The sequence below is a fragment of the Fukomys damarensis genome, unplaced genomic scaffold, assembly GCF_012274545.1.
Source record: "Fukomys damarensis isolate Sample0158 unplaced genomic scaffold, DMR_v1.0_HiC HiC_scaffold_20, whole genome shotgun sequence".
Lineage (NCBI taxonomy): Eukaryota > Metazoa > Chordata > Mammalia > Rodentia > Bathyergidae > Fukomys > Fukomys damarensis.
In genome coordinates this window covers 4,298,256-4,305,719 of record NW_022900932.1, presented here as the reverse complement: position 1 = coordinate 4,305,719, position 7,464 = coordinate 4,298,256, and the positions used below count along the sequence as shown (strand labels likewise).

At 54.1% G+C, this 7,464-nt stretch overlaps 1 long non-coding RNA gene across 2 annotated transcripts in view; it reads left to right on the top strand.

The window, feature by feature from the left end:
* The window catches only part of LOC104872590, a 5,840-nt gene extending 1,416 nt beyond the window's left edge, over positions 1 to 4,424 (top strand). Inside the window, exons 1-3 of one of the 2 annotated variants that reach the window (XR_783218.2) lie at positions 116 to 129; positions 487 to 544; positions 4,205 to 4,424. This is a non-coding gene — a long non-coding RNA (uncharacterized LOC104872590). Of the gene's footprint in view, positions 1 to 115; positions 130 to 486; positions 545 to 4,204 lie in introns of those variants that run through there. The other variant, XR_783219.2, reaches the window with a different exon arrangement.
* Positions 4,425 to 7,464: the final 3,040 nt, after the last annotated feature.

Here is a 7,464-nt window from a genome sequence, read left to right as displayed (position 1 = left end):
TTTTTTTTTTTTTTTTTTGAGGCAGGGCCTCGAACTCACTATGTAGCCCTGGCTGGCCTAGAACTCGAGGAGATTCTCCTGCCTTGGCTTCCTGAGTGCTGGGATCACAGGTGTACACCACTGTGCCTGGTGAGCGTACTATTTTTGAAAAAGACTAGAGAAGGATGTGTTTGCTTATGAGAAATTTGGGCATGGAAACAAGAGTCTGGTCAGGGCGGTGGCTGGGGCGATGAGAGGTGTACCATGGCTAGGGAGCAGTGGGGAGGGTTTTCATTGGCTATTCGCTTGAACATTAGATTAATAAATATATGTAAATGCACTTATTTTTAATTTTTTTGTAAATGTACTTAAAAAGCCTTAAGTGGACTGTTTCACAAGGTTCATTTGTGATGCAAACAGTCACTCCCTAAATTGCTTTGATAATGGTTGACATTTGTGTACTGAATTTTCTTTCTTTCTTTCTTTTTATACTGGATTTTCTTAAAGTATGAAATACCTGACTCTCCAAGCCACACCTTCAGTGCTTACACCAGAAGTCACTGAGGTAAGCACCAAACAAGCCGAACCAACCAGCCACTGTACAGAGGGCAGAGCAAGCATTAGGGGGCTGGATGATTCCTTGGCATCTGAGAAGGCCAGAGAGGCCTTGTGAAGGGTTGGTACACTCTACCTTCCTTACTGCTTTCCTCTTTCTTTCTTTCTTCTTCTTCTTTTTTTTTTTAGAGAAGTTCTCCCCATGTAGTCCAGGCTGGCCTCAAACTCTTGGCAATCCTCCTGCCTCAGCCTCCCCATAACTACACCCCCTAACTCCCATTGTTCCGCAGTCCTGCTCCTGACAGCCAACCACTAGTCCCTGAGTGTTCTCCAGCCTGGTCCCTGGCAGATAGCTGAAACTCCTTTTCCCTGTACTGTCTCCCTGAAAGGCTGTTCTTTTCCCAGCCTCCCCCTTTTCTTCCCCCTCATGACCCTATCAGAGACCTGACAGCCTGTGAGAGTGGCTGTACAGGATGTCTGTCCCCCTCCGGTTTGTTCTGAAGTCAACCTGCCCTGTTGCACTCATATCTTTGCTTTCTCCTCTCCTAACAAAGACATCTCCTGAGCATAAGCCGTCCTGCCTTGTGGGGGAGTATAACTGTGCAAGGCCTCTGCCAACAGGTGCCCAAAACAAACATGCTATTTTCTCTCAAGGATTTTTTTTTTTTTTTTTTTTTTGTACCAGGTATCGAACTTGGGACCTTGTGCTTGTGAGGCAGGTAGCAGAACCACTGACTTAAATAGCAGCCCTTTGTCTCGGGGAAACAGTAGAAATCCTTGGAAAGTTGGAAATCATATTACAGATTCTATCATCTCATTGTATCATCATTAAAAAAAATGGTGGCACTGGAAATTGAACTCGGGCTTCACACTGAGCTACATCCCAGCCCTTTTTACTTTTATTTTGAGACGAGTTCTCACAGAGGTGCAGGACTCAAATTTGAGATCCTCCTGCCTCAGCCTCCCAGAGTACTGGGATTACAAGCATGCACCACCATGCCCAGCTCATCTTTACTTCTTGCTGTTTTCCAAAACAATAAATGCAGGGCTGGGGATGTAGCTCAGTGGGGCTGTGTCTGCCTGGCAAGTGCAAGGTCCTGAGTTCCATTACTGGTACTTGGGTAAAAAAAAATCCATTACCAAAACAACAGACGCTCCCCAGAGAGGTGCCTGTCGTCGTGCTGGCTCCTGCCTGCTCCCTGAGCCCTGGAGATGACCTGTAGGTCCACAGCCAAGAGTAAGAGCTCTGCAGAGACCAATCCAGTCCAGCCAGGTGGTTGCTCAAAGCTGGCCCAAGTTCTCAGGTGCCTCAGGTCCGTCTGCTCCAAGTGCTCAATCCTAGGGGCTCTCAAGATATGCCTCACAAGCCTGTGGAAGGGACAGAGCCTGCCGTGGGTGCACTTAGAGTGGAAGTGAGAGAGCCCACGAGTTGGGTCTCCCGCTAGAGCCCTCCAGGACCGATTCTAGTAAAATTTCCTTAGCCTGCAAGAGAAGCATTCAGGAAGCTCTGCACAGCAGAGCAGAAGATAGAAGGGGGTCCTGGAAGCACAGGCAAGAGGGCTGGGAAGGGCGCCACATGGGGCCCCCTCGTCTGTGTGCCCAGGCCCTTGCTGGTATGCGTACCCACACCCTCTCCAGGCACACTTTCCATGCTGAGGGCCCAGAGGGAAGCAGTTGCAAGACACTGGCGTTCAGAGCCAGGCTTGTTGGTGCATGCCTCTCACCCCAGCACTCGGAAGGCTGAGGCAGGAGAATTGCCAAGAGTTTAAGGGCAGTCTGGGCTACCTAGCAAGACCCTGTCTCAAAAAACCAAAACTGACATTGGTTTTCTTGCCCACCTGGGCCACCAGTATTGTAGACAGCCGAGTTCATTAGAAATACAGGCAGTCAGGCAGGGCTGGACCCTCCAGTCAGCACAGAGAACACCTGTTCTCATGAAGGCCGGCCTTCAGACAAAGAACTGACTGCATCCACGTACTTCCCCATGCACAGCCGTGATGGATGCTCTGGGTCTTTTTAAGGCAGTAAAGACAGACTTCATTCAGTACCATTGCAACAGGGGCAAGAGTTAATAAAACTGAGCTTGATTCCGAATTCAACACAAATGGGTATAACTGAGACTCTACCACTAACAAGCAGTGCAGCAGGTCAGTGGATGGGGAACTCTAAGCACACAGCTGAAGGGTAAGAGGACTTTTGGTAAATTGGCCTAACAGAATTCTTGATAAAGGTATGTGGAGGATTTGGGCATTGAGCGATTAATACTCTAAATAGGCGTCAGTCGACTGGGTGTGGGGACCAAGAGCTTCACTCCTCGCTTCCAGGGAAAGTCACACATACAGAGGTTTGGAAAATGGCTAGAGTGGAGCATTCACTCCGGAATCTGGAGATTTAGATACTGTGCTCGCAGGCCGGGGTTGTAGCTCAGTGGCTCTGCGCCTGCCTGGCAAGCACAAGGTCCTGAGTTCAACACCTGGTGTCAAAAATAAATAAGTACAGCTCTTGCTGCCCGGCCCAGTGCCAGCTGGGCGCTGCCTAGGATTGGGGGCGGGGCAGAGAGCATGTGTCTGTAGGAAGTGACACTGAATCTTTTGCCTGTCGCCCGATGTGGCCACTTGTCCTTGGCACTGCTACTCTGTTTTCCTTGCCTGGAGTTGGGACTGCCCCTGGTTAGGGTTTTGAGAGGTCAAAGTTTATGAACCAAAGGTCAAGATGTGAGCTAGAGGTCAGGATTCAGGACCTGGAGAGACGGTGGTAACAGGCACAGCAGCAGGTTGAGGGTCTGCTGTAGATCACAGGCCTCCCCAACAGGCAGAGTGGCAGCTTCAAAACCTGGGGCAGGGGTGAATCTTGGGCCAGCGAATGGAATGAAAGATGGAACCGGCAAGATGTTAACTTGTTTTGAACGAGCGGGCTTTAAACCTAGATAAACAATTTGGCCACGAGGGGGCGCTCCAAGCCAGCAGCCCCCGATCTGCTTTGACCAAGAGGTCTTGGCGCGTCGCGCTCTAGCTCCAGGACGACGCCTAAAGGTGGAGCACTCGCACTTTTGCACTTCCGCGGGCCCACCTACCTCGAGACGACCACGCTCTGAGAAGGCTGCGCCGGCCTCAGAGGAGAACCGCGGCTGAGCAGCCCTGAGCCGCTCCCGCCCTCCCTGAAGGTGCAGAGCGCGGAGGGGAGCTGAGCTCCACCAACCCTGTCTAGTTGCCAAGCTGCGAGCGAATCTGGAAGTGGTGATTACCTTCAGCCAGGAAGTTTTGGGGCCGTTCGCCATTCAACTGGAGAGGACCCCAAAGGCCGGTGCCCTCACTTTCCTGCTTCAGCCAGCTTGAGGTGGGCACTTGTGATCTTCAGGAAACAGTTGCACGTGATGGAACTGCTCACGGTGACAGGGGTCAGGGAACGAGCTCTGCTGTCTGCCACAGCCCTGGGTGCTTTCTCGCCCACGTTTTGGGTATCTACAAATGTGCCCGTGGCTGGGTCTGGCACTGAGAAAGTAAAGATACACACAGCACGTTATGGCCTGTGTCTGGATGTCCCCCCAGACCTCATGCAGTTGTGGGGCTTTTTCGGAGGCGGCTGGACTAGGGTGTGCAATGCTGGGATTAAGGCTGCTGCACCCTGGGCGTGACGGCTCCAAATGGCTCTGTTGGCATTTCCCTGCCAGGTGGCACTGTTACCACACGATTTTCTGCTTTTCGTGTGCGACTCCGCCCAGACAGAAAGAAGGCTGCTGCCTTTGCGTGCTGCTTGCTGTTTCACTGCTGGCTGCCTTCTGCCCGCCCTGTTTGCCATGGACGTCTCTCCTCTGCCATGCCCCTCTCTTGCAGCCTTGCCTTAGAAGCTGCCGATTATGAACCTTTACCAACTGTGAGCTGAAATAAACCTTTCCTCTAACTTTAGGTTGCTGGTATTTTGTCTCAGCGAGGAAAAAAGTAACCAAGCATAGATCCTACTCCCAGGAAGTGCAGAGTTACAATCACAGGAGCCTGGGTAAGACAGCCACCGGGGACTGAACTCGGGTCCTTGCACTTGTAAGGCAGGCCACCGAACCGCTGAGCTAAATCCCCGGTGACCACCTTGGCTTTAAAGATGAGGGGGCTGGGGGCGCTCACCCCAGGGCAGGCCGCTGGGCTCCTTCCCTCCCTGCCCCGGGACACAGGCACACCCACTCTGTGTGACCGCGCAGTCAGCGCACGGAGCCCGGGTCCCGAAAGGTCCTTCCACGTTCGCTGCCGCATCACTGCCACCTCCATTTCACAGATTTCCCAAACTGACGGTCAACGCTGTCTATTTGGTGTTTTTCAAGTTCTCGCAGAGCTCTGGGCAGCAGTGGTCTCAGCTTCAGTCTTCTGGCCCAGAACTGGGGATCCTGTCACAGCACACCCCCTCCCTCGGCCCTAGGTGACAGCTGGATGCCACTGCAGGGCAGAGGGCACAGAGAGACCAGAAGACAGCCCGAGCTGGGAGGGAAGCGTTGCACAGGCAGAGGACGGAGCCACAGGACCCCGAGAGCCGAGAGGTGGCTGAGAAGGCCACTGCAGAGTCCTCTGTGGATGCAAGGGCCTGCGGCTTCTCCAGGGCCAACCCATCGGGGCGGGAGTGTCCGAGACCACTGTCCATTGTGGGCGGGGCAGAGAGGGGGCCCGGCCCAGATGAGAGGGAAGGGGAGGGGTGGTCAGAAGAGCTCGGTGGGGACACAGCTGTCCTGGCCCAGGGCAGGGGCCCAGTCCCCGGTCTAAAGGAGGGGGAGGTGACAGTTACAGGGACTGGGCTCCACCTGGATTGTCCTTGTGGGCTTCTACCTGGCGAAGCCAGCAGGCAAGTAGGACCCACGATGGAGTCTCAGTCATGTCCAGGATGGGGCCTTTTTCCTGTCTGCCTTAAAGAGCTGGCTCCCCTGCAGGAGGCAAAGATTCCTCTCTCCTCCCCACCAGGTGCATTGGGAAATTGGGAACATGGGAGGCTTCAGGATGCTGCCCCACTCAGGGAACCTGCTTGTCCCCTTCAGGTTCAGGATGGGGCTCTATTGGGGGAGTGTTCAGAAAACATTAAGGGCTCTTGATTGGCCCGAGCCGGCCAGGGAGGGGGAGTCAGGGGCACAGGACTCAGGGCACTTCGCCTTTTGATCCTGAGGTGGCATGAACAGGAAAGCCCTCCATGGACAGGAAGAACTGCACACAGGGATGAGGGAACTAGTGTCACTTACCAATATGGTGGCTGGGTCTTATGTTCTTCCCATGAGTTATTTCCCACCCATCCTTGTGACAGGGATTCCATCATCCCTTTCACAGCTGAGAAGCCCGGGACACTCAGGAGGTTAAGCAGCTGCTGCAGGTCACACAGCAGGTCAGGGGAGGGCAGGCGGTCATTCAATAACTGGAGCAGCTCCTGAGTTACTAAGGACTCTCTGGTGACATGCAGATTTCAGAGTAGTTTCTGGAAGGCATCATGTGAACTATGATATTAAAAGACAGACACCCTGGAGGAAAGCATTGAGCAATTGTCAGGGCCCTCTCTGTGCCTGTCCTAGTGTCTCCTAAGGTGAGAAATCAAAGGCTGCTCTTCAGGTCTGTAGAATTTGCCCTGACACACTGTGCACTGACTAATTCCCAGGCCTCAGTTGGTTTCTGTTTGTTTCTGAAGTGGGGAGGCTGGATGGAAGGGATGAGTAAGACAGTGGCCTCTGAGGCAGAACAGCAGCACAGAGAAGAAATCCCCTCACCAGCCAGGACAGGGGCACTGTATGCTACCTCCCTCCAGAGTGTGGAGGCTTTTTCCTGGTTATAGAATCTGTCAATGTAAAATGGCTGATACCCACCTCTCTCTCAAGGATTATTGTGTTGTAAATTATAGGGCTCTACAGAGTCACACAAATAAGTTCCAGCTCACGATTAATGTGAGGGATTGATGAGTAACAGTGTTATCAATTGCAGGACATTGCTGATTATATGAGTATTACTCCCAGCCTCTCAAGGCTGCGAAAGATCAGAAGTGTCCATATTCACCCTCCTCTGCTCACAGGTGATTTCCCACTCTTCAGGACAGGCTCGAGACTCCTCCGGAAGAGACGCAGAGGGTCTCATGCCCTGTGTCCCGAGGAGCTCAGAGCGCCGAGACACTGGCACCAGATCTGCACGTCGAGCTGGGAGGGAAGCGTTGCACAGGCAGAGGACGGAGCCACAGGACCCCGAGAGCCGAGAGGGGGCTGAGAAGGCCACTGCAGAGTCCTCTGTGGATGCAAGGGCCTGCAGCTTCTCCAGGGCCAACCCATCGGGGCGGGAGTGTCCGAGACCACTGTCCATTGTGGGCGAGGCAGAGAGGGGGCCCGGCCCAGATGAGGTTTTTCCCGACTGCAGACTCCTCTGGAAGAGACGCAGAGGGTCTCATGCCCTGTGTCCCGAGGAGCTCAGAGCGCCGAGACACTGGCTCCAGATCTGCATGGCTCCCATTCCTGCTCAAGACCCCAGGGCCTGGGAGAAATCACCTCCCAGACTCCTCACGGCCATCACCGGAGCAGAAGGCGCAGGTGACCAGGGACCCAGCTGAGTCGTCATAGGATGTCCTTGCTCCGCCACCTCAGCCCTGGTGTCGATGGCCGGGAGGGGACGCTGGGCCCCTCTGAGGCCGGGAAGTGGATGTTTCGTGCTCTGCTCCGGCTTTCACTGCCCGCCCCTGCAGGTGAACAGCGACACCTCCACCCTCCCGCCCGCAGTCGGTTCCTCAGCCTCCCTGCGCCCTCATTAGAGACCAGAAGAGCAAAGGTATAGAAATACAAACTCATAAAACTCCAGGACCTCACCACGAACCACGGTTTACCTCTACGACCCAGGTCAGAGGGACCTCACGTGCGGGTGGGTCGATCCGTCCCTTTGGTCCCTGCCCTCTCACAGCCCGCCAAGGGTCCGTCACCCCAGAGGCCCGGTC